Raw genomic sequence first — 13,360 nt, 5'->3', positions numbered from 1 at the left:
TTGCTTAACTTGGACCAATACAGGTCATTGGCTACCTTGGACTGACACGGGACATTGTGACAGGACGTGACACTGGTCATTGTGACTAGAGTTGTCATTAACAGAGACGAACTGTATACACACAGACTGGTTGATACTAACAAACAACCGACAACAGTCATTGTCTCTTTGTATATAATTGTACATAGTTGTTCTGGAGACTTATCTTTCTTGCTGACTGCTAGTGATTGTTAACTAACAGTAGCCTACATCTATAATACATATCCATGTCGGGAAGGGGGGGGGGGGGGGGGGAGGGGTGTCTGCTGTTGTTTTTTCATTTTTTTTGGGGGGGGGGGGGGGGGGGGGGGTGGAGATTGATCGTCCCGTGCCTTGAATGGTGAAAATTGTTTTTTGAAATGCCAGAGGGATTAATGAAAAAATTTAAAGATATGCAGTTTTAAGAGAACTCTTGAGGCACCTCCCGGCTATAATTTGCATTACAGAGACGCATCTGGATGTGGATAGGGTTCAGGTCCTAGACCGCCGATGGGTGTCTCAACAATACCATGCTGTGTATTTAAAATATGCAAGAGGTGTGAGTCTTATGATACATAAATCCATTGATCTGTGTCCTATTCAAGTGGAAGTAGACGTAGAGGGTAGATATATCTTTATGGCCTGCAAGTTGGAAGCGGTCCCGGTGGTTTTTGCTTTTGTGTATATTTCCCCCCCCCCCTAGTTAAAAGGAAAGGACCCCAAGAGAGTAGTTGCAGAAATTAAAAACCATGAGGGCTTGATCATTAGAGACTTGGAGAGTATTCTAATAGTGTTTGTAAGATTCTTTGAGGAGTTATATGAATCTAGATGGCAGAGTGCATCTGATATAGATGAATATTTGCCATCTAGGAAGTTACCGAAATTACTGGAGAAGCAAAAACAATGGTTGGATCGTCCAATTGAGGTGGAAGAGTTGTATAACACACTAAAGGGGATGGCGGCAGAGAAGACAGAAGGCCCTGATGGGCTACCGGTGGAAGCACTTAGACAGTATGACCAATGATAGCACGATTTCATAAGGTACTGTGTGAAGCATATGTGAGGGGTTGTCTCCCAGAGTCCCTGTATAATGCAGAAATAATACTGATCCCTAAAGTAGATAAGGATCCACTGGAGCCTGAATCATATAGGCCTATATCGTTAATTAATACGGATATGAAATTGTTGGCTAAATTGTTGACAAATAGATTAGTAAAGGTTTTTTCTACTCTTATAGGGAAAGATCAATGTGGTTTTGTGCCAGGGAGAACTACACACATTAAAGGGGTAGTGTGGTGGTAAAAAATTATTCACAGAATAACACACATTACAAAGTTATGTCTGTGAATGGCCCCCTTCCCCGTGTCCCACCACCCCCACCCATGTACCCGGAAGTGTAGTGCATTATACATACCTGATCCGTGCCGACACGCGTCCGCCATCTTGTGCCAAACGTCATCTTCGGCCGGCCGGCCCGAACACCTCCGATCTTCCCGAGTGCCGGCCGCGTCATCAGCCGCTGAGCCGCGATTGGCCGAGTGGTGGGACACGGGGAAGGGGGCCATTCACAGACATAACATACATTACAAAGTTGTATAACTTTATAATGTGTGTTATTCTGTGAATAATTTTTTACCGGCGCACTAACCCTTTAACATTAGAAGGGTGTATGCGAATATCCAGTATGGGCCACTCCATACTGTCTCTTGATGCAGCAAAGGCGTTTAATAATGTGGAGTGGCCCTTTCTCTGGAAAACGCTGAAAGAATTTGGTTTCGGAGATGTTTTTTTGAGGTGGATGCAGATTATTTATTGTAAGCCCAGGGCGAGAGTGTCAGTGAATGGTCGGTCGTCTGGTTATTTTGAACGTGGTAGGGGAACCAGTCAGGGATGTCCTCTCTCCCCCCTGCTCTTTGCCCTGGTTATAGAACCGTTAGCAAGAAGTATAAACAACAACGCTGAGATTGAGGGTTTTGGAGCCGGGGGGACAGAGGACAAAATAGCTCTATATGCAGAAGACATGTTATTGTTTTTTGGGGAATACACAGGTAGGGTCGGATGCAGTAATGAAAGAGATAGGTAGGTTTGGAAAATTTTCGGGTATAAATATAAACTGGGGGAAATCTGTGTTGTTGTTATTAGATCCAGATATTAAGCTCAATCAGCAAACGGAGCTTAAGGTGGTGGGCTTGGAGGGATCCTTTAAATATCTGGGGGTGTGGATTACTGCAGAACTGAGTAAATATGTGAGCCTGAATCTGTCACCGAGACTAAAAAAGATGAAACAGCAGGTGGGGGTTTGGAATAAGCTTCCGCTGAGTAGGGCCGATAAGGTGGGCTTGATTAAAATGATATGGCTCCCACAGATCATTTACATGTTGGGAGGTGCCCTGGTGTGGATTAACAAGAAGATCTTTTCTGAAAATAGATGATCTTATTAACGAACTTATTTGGAACCGAAAGAGAGTCCATCTGAAGCTGAAAATTCTTGCACTACCAGAGGAAGAAGGGGGTCTATCTGTTCCTGATTTTTTAGATATTTCCTGGCAATTAATTTGGGAGCTGGAGGGAGGAGACATATCTGACTAATTGGATGGACGAACAGAAAGGGGCCATATCTGAAATTTTTGAATTACTTGAGGCTAAAGTCAAAACAAAATACCCTAAATTCTCAACGTACAGGATGCTAACCAGAGTTTGGTTAGTAATAAGAGATAAAGGCGATATTGTTGGGGTTTTTTCGTTTAAGCCATTGTGGCGAAATAGTCAGTTTCCCGGAGGTAGCTAAAATTCCTGGCCCACGTTATTGGATAAGTAGGGGTTTGAAATATGTGCACCAAATATTTGAGGAAGGGTTCTTTAAAAATGATGTAGAACTGTGCAATAGTTTAAACACAGAGGTGTGTCACTTAAGATATCTGCAGTTGAAGAGTGCAATATTGGGCACGGAACAAAGGGTGGAGTGGAAGGTAGAGTGTTCAGAAGGTGTTAATAAAATTATGCAGTTTTCCAGTAAGACAAAAGGGAGAATCACTAAGATATATAATGTATTGGGGGATATATGTGTAAGTAAAGTTATTATTGGTTCTAAGAAGAAATGGGAGAAGATAATTGGTAAGAAGGATCATAAATTTTAGGAAAAAGCTTATGGGAATGCTAAGAATTATATAACTGATAAAAAAACACAAGATTACACAATTTTTTTGTATGTATTATTAATTTTTTTTTTATTTTTATTTATTTATTTTTGTGTGTGTGTGTGTGTGTGTGTGTACCCCCCTTTTGGCCATTGTTCTCTGACATAACTAAGCTTCTATAATAAGTTCGATAGATGGAGGTTTGTGTTTCTTGTGGGGCGGCTCCCTGTCCATCAGTGGCTTCGCTAGGCTTAATCATTCGGGGCCCAAGCCCGAGTGATTTCTGCCTAGCCCTGAAAGTCTTTTTGATCCCGCCAGCGCCGAAATAACAGCAGCCGGGGTCTGTGATAGATCACTATCAGAGGCCCCAGGCTGCTGTTACTTCAGCGCTGGCGGGCCGCGGGAGCAGGATCGGCCGGCACCACTACTGGATACCTCGTGACGTCACCCCTCTCTTCATTGGACGGAGGGCCGCAGTGGACACTGCACGCTCTGGCCCGCCTGCGCTCCAGGGACATCACAGCCGGCTGTAGCGGAGCCAAGCTTCTCCCCCGCCGCGCTCCTCCACCTCAGGCTGCAGCTCGGGGTGAGTATTGTAACCCCCGGGGGGGGTTACCGTGCATGTTGGGAGGGGGGGGGGGCTGGCAGTGAAGTGTGTGTGTGTGTGTGTGTGTAATATCAGGTGGGGGAGTGTGTGGGGAATAGTATTGGCACCCCGGGGGGGCGGAAGGCTGGCAGTGTGTGGGTATGGTGACCAGGTAGTACTCTGTGTGTGTGTGTATGGGGGGCTTAGATGGGGGTAGTAGTGTGTGTATGGGGGGCTCAGATAGGGGGTAGTAGTGTGTGTATGGGGGGCTCAGATAGGGGGTAGTAGTGTGTGTATGGGGGGCTCAGATAGGGGGTAGTAGTGTGTGTATGGGGGGCTCAGATAGGGGGTAGTAGTGTGTGTATGGGGGGGTTAGATGGGGGGTAGTAGTGTGTGTATGGGGGAGTTAGATGGGGGTAGTAGTGTGTGTATGGGGGGGTCAGATGGGGTAGTTGTGTATGTATGGGGGCAGTAGTGTGTGTATGGGGGGGGTCAGATGGGGTAGTAGTGTGTGTATGGGGGGCTCAGATAGGGGGTAGTAGTGTGTGTATGGGGGGCTTAGATGGGGGTAGTAGTGTGTGTATGGGAGATCAGATGGGGGTAGTAGTGTGTGTATGGGGAGGTCAGATGGGGGTAGTAGTGTGTGTATGGGGAGGTCAGATGGGGGTAGTAGTGTGTGTATGGGGAGGTCAGATGGGGGTAGTAGTGTGTGTATGGGGAGGTCAGATGGGGTAGTAGTGTGTGTATGGGGGGCTCAGATGGGGGTAGTAGTCTGTAGGGGGGGTCAGGTGGGGGTAGTGTGTGTGTGTGTAGGGGGGTCAGGTGGGGGTAGTGTGTGTGTGTGTGCGCGTAGGGGGGTCAGGTGGGGGTAGTGTGTGTGTGTGTGTGTGCGCGTAGGGGGGTCAGGTGGGGGTAGTGTGTGTGTGTGTGTGTGCGCGTAGGGGGGTCAGGTGGGGGTAGTGTGTGTGTGTGTGTGTGCCCGTAGGGGGGTTAGGTGGGATAGTGTGTGTAGGGGGCAGGTTTATTGTAGGCAGAGGGGGGAACTTTATTACTATGGTGGGTACAGTAGGTGCTATATTACTATATAGAGGGCACAGCAGTGGGGGCATTTTTACTAGGGGGGCTACAACTATGTGGGGGTAGAGAGAAGGCCTATACTATGTGAGCACAGATAGGGCACAGAGGAGACCTAATTACTGTGTGTGCTGGAGCTAGGAGCCTAAAATGTTTTTCCTGGCAGATTCTGAAGAGAAGGGGGTTATGGCTCCGGCTGAATGGAAAAGAAAGAAAAGTGAGCGAATCTGATCAGAGAAGACGTCAACTGTGAGTCACAATTTCAAATACTAGCCTATGTGATCATCTGTTTAAAAAAAAGTTACACACACACACATATATAATATATATATATATATATATATATATATAGCGTGTGTGTGTGTGTGTGTGTAACGTCACTGCAGAAATCAACTCAGGGGGCCCGTGCCCCGGATGTTTTAAGACCCTAGCAACGCCCCTGCTGTCCATGATATATGGGCAGGGGGAATCGCCCTGGGAGGGGCACGAGGGGGTCCGCGGGTTCTGTTGATCGGAGCTCTGCGGATCCTCTCTGGCATGATTGCAATTAGTTCTGGACATCAGTCATGCCCTTGAAAGGGGTGCGGGTGGTGTGAAGACAACAGAATGGATGAGTGAAAGGAGGTGCAGAGAGGAAGGTCAAAGGGGGTGTTCATTTGTTTATTTTTCTGGTTTACTTCTGCATAGGAAGATGCACGCAGGGCCGTTTTAATACACTGGTGGGCCCGGTGCAAATGCCCCAACAGTGGGCCCTCCTCCTTTTGGCACTCCACAACCCCCACCCCACCCCCGAACCCAGTGTTTTCAGAATCGGTGCTCCACAAACAGTATATTGTCCAAAAAGTGCCACCGCACTGTATTAAGAGCCCCAGTACATATGGTAGTTATCCTATAACACTACTTCCATCATACAGTGATTACATATTGCCCTAAAACAAAACAAAAAGATTTCACCAATGATACCATTACATAATACCGCTACACCATGACCCCTATCACTACAACCCTATAACAGACTGCAGTTACATCTAGGCACTTTGAATGCTGATGTGCCCAGAAGTGGGGAGGGCTGAGTCTTAAGCTATGTTCCCACATTGCACTTATGTTAAAAATGCAATATGGTGCATTTTTAACATAAGTGCATTTAAAGTGCCTAGATGTAACCTAGATGTTTCTACACTTTATGGGTGCTCTTTACTGTCTCTTTAAGAACTGTTCAGTAAAGCATTCAAGTGGTTAAAGGGGTTGTCCGGCGCTAAAAAATTATTCACAGAATAACACACATTACAAAGTTATACAACTTTGTAATGTATGTTATGTCTGTGAATGGCTCCCTTCCCCGTGTCCCACCACCCCCACCCGTGTACCCGGAAGTGTGGTGCGCTATACATACCTGTCACGTGCCGACCACGGTCTCCGATCCTCAGCAGTGACGTCTTCTTCGGGCGGCCGGCGGATCTTCCCGAGTGCCGACCGCCCTCTGCAGCGTCATCCGAAGCTTAGCCGCGATTGGCTGAGCATAACTCAGGTGGGGGTGGGGGTGGTGGGACACGGGGAAGGGGGCCATTCACAGACATAACACACATTACAAAGTTGTATAACTTTGTAATGTGTGTTATTCTGTGAATAATTTTTTAGCGCCGGACAACCCCTTTAAGTAACCTGTGGTTCATCTGCACTACATGTAAAATCTTAGAAGAGCGAGTGGTTGGGATCCAGGGAGGGCATACACAGTGTATACACAGCATACATACATATATACCAGCAGTGTATACACAGAGTACATACATATATACCAGCAGTGTATACACAGCATACATACATATATACCAGCAGTGTATACACAGCGTACATACATATATACCAGCAGTGTATACACAGCATACATACATACATATATACCAGCAGTGTATACACAGCATACATACATACATACATATATACCAGCAGTGTATACACAGCACACATAAAAATATAAAAGCTGTGACCAGCATTCCCCTTCACCCATGCTTTATAGTTGATTACCTCTCATGGCATGGGGGGAGGACAAGGAAGATGATAACCTATAAAGGATTAGAAGGTGCAATGGTGACGAACTATAAAAGCATGGGTCCCACTTCATCACCTTATCCCTCACAGTGCTTTATAGTTAAACTCTCCTGGATATGATCAATTCAGGCACCTGAGAAAGCTAAGTGATACAGGCTGCCATCTGACAAGTAGCTAAATCCATTGATATTACCACTTCATCTTTTCCAGGCTCCTGAATGGTATACCCATCTAGTAATAAAGATAGGGGGAAGGTGAAGCAGACATCGCATCACTTATCTGTCTTATTCTGTGATCAGGGAAAGCTGGATGATAACAGGAGAGAGGTGCTGGGGCAGTGGGGCTAGCCTTCAAAGCACATGGCCAAACCAAAAGCCATACATCCAATCACATAGCAGCCTGTTACCAACTGCCCCCTCTGACCTGGAGCATGTACCGACACTCATCAGCAGCCTAAACTACACTTGCTGGGAAGGGGGAAACAACTAGGTAAGCAGATAGCCCAGCGGCAGTATGCAATGGGTCTTCAATCAGCAAGAAGCCCACAGCACACCAGGCCCCTGCGGCTGCAGTTGTATGTTGGTCCTTACCTCATTAGTGTGACGCAGTCAGTCTGGCGGGAGGAGGGGACATCTCTTCTCTGGCCCAATGGTGGGCGGTCCTGACTCACAGCTCCTTCCCTCATTGGTCCCCCCCCACACACACACACACCCACCAGTGCGGCCATAAACTGCAGGCGGATGAGTGAGTGTGTGTAAAGGTACCTAGTGGCAAATAGGGTCCTGCTCAGGGAGGCCCCTGTCATGTGACTTTAATCAGTGGGCCCGGTGCACGTGCACCATGTGCCCTCTGGTTAAAGCGGCCCTGGATGCATGTGTATATATGTGTGTATCTACGTGTATATGCATTTATAAGTGTATTTATTTTCTCCTTATTTATTTATTTGTTTATTTATTTTGTGTTGTGTGGCAAAGTTGGGTCGGTTGTGGGGTCGGCTCTGGCCTGTCGCCTGGCCTTTCGGAGGGGGGATGGGGCAGGACCGCCTATAGGAATATGGTAGTCATTAATGTAATTAGTATAGTAATAGGAGGGGTGGTGAAGGGATGAAGAATTATTTAGATTAGGTCATATTGGCGCCCTGCGAAGTATACTGCATCAGGAAGTTAGTTGTGTTGTTTATGGGAGTGTATTTCTGTCTAACGGGGGGGGGGGGGGAGGGGGATATATATATATATATATATATATATATATATATATATGGTTGTCTTTGTTAATGGTGTTCATTGATTTTAAAGTATTCTATATGAAAACAATAAAAAAAATTATTCAATAAAAAAAAGAATATCCTTATTACGCATAGCCCTATCTGTATTTGCATTTTTTCTGATATATATTGCGAGGGCCCTATGATCTATATGGTGTTATGCATACACACTGGTATTTGATACTTTAGACTTTGGTTACTTGGTCCATCAATCTATTACCCATGTCCTTCCTAGACGTGTCATCATTATTCCTAACGCTCAATTATACTTCTTTACTTGTACATTAGAAACATATAATTTTGCTTTAGCTATCAGCTCAGTGCTTACAAATTGTCAAATTAATAATGAGTTTTATAAATGAGATTAAATCCGATTACATTCATCACCTTTCCAGATTACATCCACAAATTTTACACATTAATGTAGAACCATTTAACCATAACTTTCCATACATTATTTAGATTTTCTGCAGCGTGATATTTTTTCCATTTGTGCTTCTCCATGCATCATCACTAATACTATTGCTTTATTCTTTAGTGACCCCTCCATACGTGTTTTTACGGTAGGCAATAAGGGCATTTATGCTAGGCCGTCGATTTTATGGTGCAGCCTAGCAGCCCGGCCTCTGCACTAACTTCCAGTAAAAGCCTTCCATGCAGACTCCAAAGAAATCTCCTTCTGTCCAATCCATTCTGCTGTTTCTTTGTAATTTAAACCCACACATACAAACCCACTGTTAGTTTTCCTACAACCTCCTACATGCTGTAGTGAAAACACGACCGTAGCAAATCAGTTGGTCTCTCCTAACCCCTGTGTTGTTTATCCCGCCCTAGGAAAACTTTCTTAGTAAACTGAGCCAAACTACTCTGAGAGATGGTGTGTTTACACAGAGAGATTTAACTGACAGATCTTTGAAGCCAAAGCCAGGACCAGACTATAAACAGGACACAAGTCATAAATGAAAGACTGAGATTTCTCCTCTTTTCAAATCCATTCCTGACTTTGGCTTAAGAAATCTGTCAGATAAATCTGTCTATGTAAACGCACCAAGAGACTTTATAATACACCAATCTGAATAACTACAGACCAACTGGGAACAGTGTACAAGGCCACAGTGGGTAAGATTATCTTACCGTGCGTCTTTCCATTTGTAGAAGCAATGGATCAGGTACTCTCTTCTGGGTGTAATGGGATCCAACAAGAAACCCTTGATGTGTGAATTGCTCTGCTTGGTGTGCAGTGTATTGTATGTGGCTAGGATAGTGGTATGAGAAAATGAGTGAAAATAAGTTAATTCCCCACATGTATAGCTGAGACAAGGGAGTGCCACCTTTAAAACAAAAAAATACACCAATATTAAAAACCTGATAGCGCCAAATGGCCTGTTGAGCTGTTCCCTCTGGGCCCAAATTGAAATCAGATTCTTAGTGGATCTTTGCAGAAGTGACAGATAGCGCTCTTTGGCATGATCTTTGCCTAGGTTAGTTTTCTCACAAGTCTGGGTCATGACCAAGAAATGCACGTCCAGCCAGGGTGAGACAATGTGTGTTGTGTGCGATTATGTTTCCGGCTGCTTTGCATACTCACAGTAACAGGTAACAGGAGCGGCACAGGTCCTGGAGGTGTCTAAGCATCAAAGAGGGTTTGGGTTCTTGGGCACTGGCATGTCTCAGGATGTATACTCAGGAAGAGGACAAGGGGTTAGGGCCCTATTCCACCGGAGGACTATCGTTCAGATTATCGTTAAATCGTTGGAATCTAAACGATAATCGTTCGGTTGAAATGCAGTTAACGATTAACGACCGAACGGGAAATCGTTGATCGCTTTATAAGACCTGGACCTATTTTTATCGTTGCTCATTCGCAAAACGTTCGCAAATCGTTCGCATTGAATAAGACATCGTTCGGTCGTTTGCAGTAGATACGAACGCAATAGCGAATAAATAGCGAAGAAAAACGATCGCAATTACGATAGTAAGTAACGATTATCGTTCCATGGAAATGAGTGAACGTTTTCATGTCTTTCGCAATAGCGGCCGTTTGAGATCGTTAACGATTATACAAACGATAATCGTCCGGTGGAATATGGCCCTTAGATAATCCTCAATTTATGCTGTGAAGAATAATGGTTCAACAACTTTCCAGTAGGAAATGTAAGCCGATTAGTAGAGATATTTTGTATAAATTTAGTAACAAAGTGGAACTAATTGCAGTTGAACAAGTTGTTAGTTATGAGAACATTCTGAGGGTACATACTGCTGAGACAAACAGCTGCAGAAAATTCCGCATATACATGGCAGGCCTGTGGTCCTTCAGAAAGCCCCTGGTTGCCATTTAAAACCATTGGTTTAAATCTGTAACCAAGCTGCCGATGGGGTAAGAGAAACTCCATAATACACCAATCTATGTTTCTGTGCTCTGGCTGCTTTGAGGCACACGGTCACTATAGGTCCTGCTCAGCCAATCAGTGCACAGCCCTGCCGCAGTCACTGATTTGGCTGGGCGGGAGCTGGGTGCCTCAGATGCAGCCGGAGCGCGGACCAGGCACAGTATGCACCAGGCACGGCAGGTTAAGAAGGTCGGCATTTAGATACTTGCAGCGGGACGGCAAACCCACTGCAAGTAAGTAATCTCATTAAAAATTACAGTTTGATAGATTTTGCTGCAGACTGCCGGCCAGTTTGGTTCTCACTGGAAACTGACTCTAGGCTTTGTGATGAGGAACAGAGATCAGCAAACTTAGTTAGTTCGGCTTTGTCCAAACTCTCTGCATTTGATTCCCAGTAACTGAAAACATAAATGCAGCCATAGGGCTGCCTGGAAAACATGTACACAATGATAATCTATATCCTTGTTTACCAGGAAGCCCTATGGCAGCATCTATCTTCTCCAGCCACAAGGAGGCAAATCCTGAGCATCCGGGACCAAGCAAACTCAAACCTTCTATAAGTTTGTATTAGATGTTAGCTGGAAGTTAGTAGGGAAACTTTATTCATTCCTTGGTTCTCAAGACCAAAACAGTGGTCTCCCATTGGAAATAATGTAACTGTGCCTAAAGTGTACCTGTGGCTTCAAAAAGCTGTTGACATGTCATAGAGACATAGAAGGCAAAAAGAGTCAGCACTCCACTAACACTTGCTTACACTGTACAGTTTGCATGCGGCCATGGCTAACATCCAGGAAAAAAAAAACGGAAAAAAATGTTGCAGCAACCTACCTGCGTCTTCCCTCTGCATGTTAGCCATGGCAGTGTGCTAACTGCACAGTGTGAACAAGTGGTAGTAGAGATCTGGCTATTTTTTTTTTCCTTTTTGTGATACATAAGGGGTGTGTGGCTACTTTCTTTTAGCTTGCACTCCACCCATCTCCTGTGGGTGTTTTAAACAGCTTAACTGGATACTATATTCCCAGTTTTGTAGACTTATAGTCCAAGAGAGGCCATTGCTAGTATAGGGACCATCTGTCTGAGGTTCACCTTAATGTGGTGAGATTGTACATTTATATGATTAAATGGTTTGCTATTGGTCTGGCTCCAGTAGAAAAGTTTGAAAAGCACTGACCTAGTGGGACAGTAATATAAACTGCAAAATAAATTAAAAAAAACAAAACAGTAAGGGTGGCTTCACACTGAGGAATTCTCGCGGATAAATTCCGCAGAATTCCGTCGGCTGTACGCGCGCACGGACGCACGCCTTTCCGTCGGCTCCATAGACACCATTCTATGGCCCGGCTGATTCCGCATTACGCCGAAAGAACTGACATGTCAATTCTTTCGGCGGAATGCGGAATCAGCCGGCCAATAGAATGGCGTCTATGGAGCCGACAGAAAGGCGCGCGTCCGTGAGTGCGTACAGCCGGCGGAATTCCGCGGAGTTTATCCACAAGAATTCCTCAGTGTGAACCCACCCTAAAAAAGTAAAATAAACACAAAATTCCCACGTTCCCCAATGCAAATAATGTAGAAAAAACACTTATTTGGTACTGACGCTGCAAAACAACGCTGGCAATAAAATTATCACATGATTTAACCTGCATGGTGACTGCAGAAATTAGTTAGAAAAATGTTCATTTTGCAAGTATTTCATGAAATAGGGGCATATTCACAAGAAAATTGTACAAATATTGGCTAAAATTTACTTCTAACCTAAAGTACAATATGTCACAAAAACACATCTCAAAATTGCATGGATAAATTAAAGAAGTGAGAAAATGGGCCCTGGTCATTAAAGTGTCACTGTCCTTTAAAAAAAAAAAAAAACTTTCACATTTCAGAGATCCATGTCAAAATGTTTGATCAGTCTGGGTCTGGATGTTCATGCCCATACCGATCGTGAGAATGAGTGGGGAGAGGACCATGTTGCAGTGCCTCCACTCCCTGCTCTGCCAGTCAGACTTACTTTATGAGCCTCACTCATCACGTGACATGACACAGCGCGGGAGACGACCGCGCTGGGCACATTCTACGCCTGGATCATTCCCATGTTCTTGAACACTCACACCCAAAGTCAAAACTTTTGACAAATCTCTATGATATGTCAAAGTTTTTTAAAACGACCATGACATTTTAATGCCATTTTTGGCCTGGTCTTGATAGGGTTTAAGAGGTTCTCTGGGCAAAGGTAAAAAATCCAGGGCAGGCAGGGGTGGTGGGAACATAATAAAGAAGCATATACTTATACGTTCCTGTGCCCCCACAGGGTCACGGCTCCCAGTCACCTGCGGAGCTCCTGAATCTCCCGAATTTCTGTTTCGTCATGGCACCACAGGAATTACGCACTCAGCCAATCAGTGACTGCAGAGATGCCTGCCTCACTGATTGGCTGAGTGGGAATGTCTGAGCGGGAACGTGACTTCACAGGACTGGGAGCTTCAGAAGCAGTGATGTTGCACTGTGGGAGCACAGAGACACTCACCCTGGATTTTTATCTTTGCCCAGAGTACCCCTTTAAAAGTCTCCAATTTTTCACAGTACAAATTCTATACATTATTGTGGCATGCTAGAAAAACATTTGACAGGCTGCAATACACATGACAACCACTGGGTGGCCGCACAGACACGTATGGCCTATACTGTACACTTTCATGGAATGAAATCTTTTGTTCTGAAGGGGTATTTCAGTGGGAAAAAAATTCTTTCAGATCAACTAGTAATTTACTTCTATCTACTTCCAGTACTTATCAGCTGTTGTATGTCCTGTATAAAGTGGTGTATTCTTTCCAGTCTGACACCG

The 13,360-nt window shown here is 44.8% G+C and overlaps 1 protein-coding gene across 3 annotated transcripts in view; it reads right to left on the bottom strand.

Annotated features, from left to right (window-relative positions):
• The window catches only part of LOC138769783 (sulfotransferase 2B1-like), a 46,741-nt gene that overhangs the window by 29,248 nt on the left and 4,133 nt on the right, over positions 1-13,360 (bottom strand). Inside the window, exon 1 of one of the 3 annotated variants that reach the window (XM_069948468.1) lies at positions 7,455-7,476. The exons of the other annotated variants lie outside the window; for them this stretch is intronic. The gene's annotated coding sequence lies outside the window, so the exon portion shown is untranslated. Of the gene's footprint in view, positions 1-7,454; positions 7,477-13,360 lie in introns of those variants that run through there. 3 annotated transcript variants of the gene reach the window in all.

This window comes from Dendropsophus ebraccatus, chromosome 12 (assembly GCF_027789765.1).
Source record: "Dendropsophus ebraccatus isolate aDenEbr1 chromosome 12, aDenEbr1.pat, whole genome shotgun sequence".
Classification (NCBI taxonomy): domain Eukaryota; kingdom Metazoa; phylum Chordata; class Amphibia; order Anura; family Hylidae; genus Dendropsophus; species Dendropsophus ebraccatus.
The sequence above is the reverse complement of the archived record's forward strand: the minus strand, read 5'-3'. Positions and strand labels throughout refer to the sequence as shown.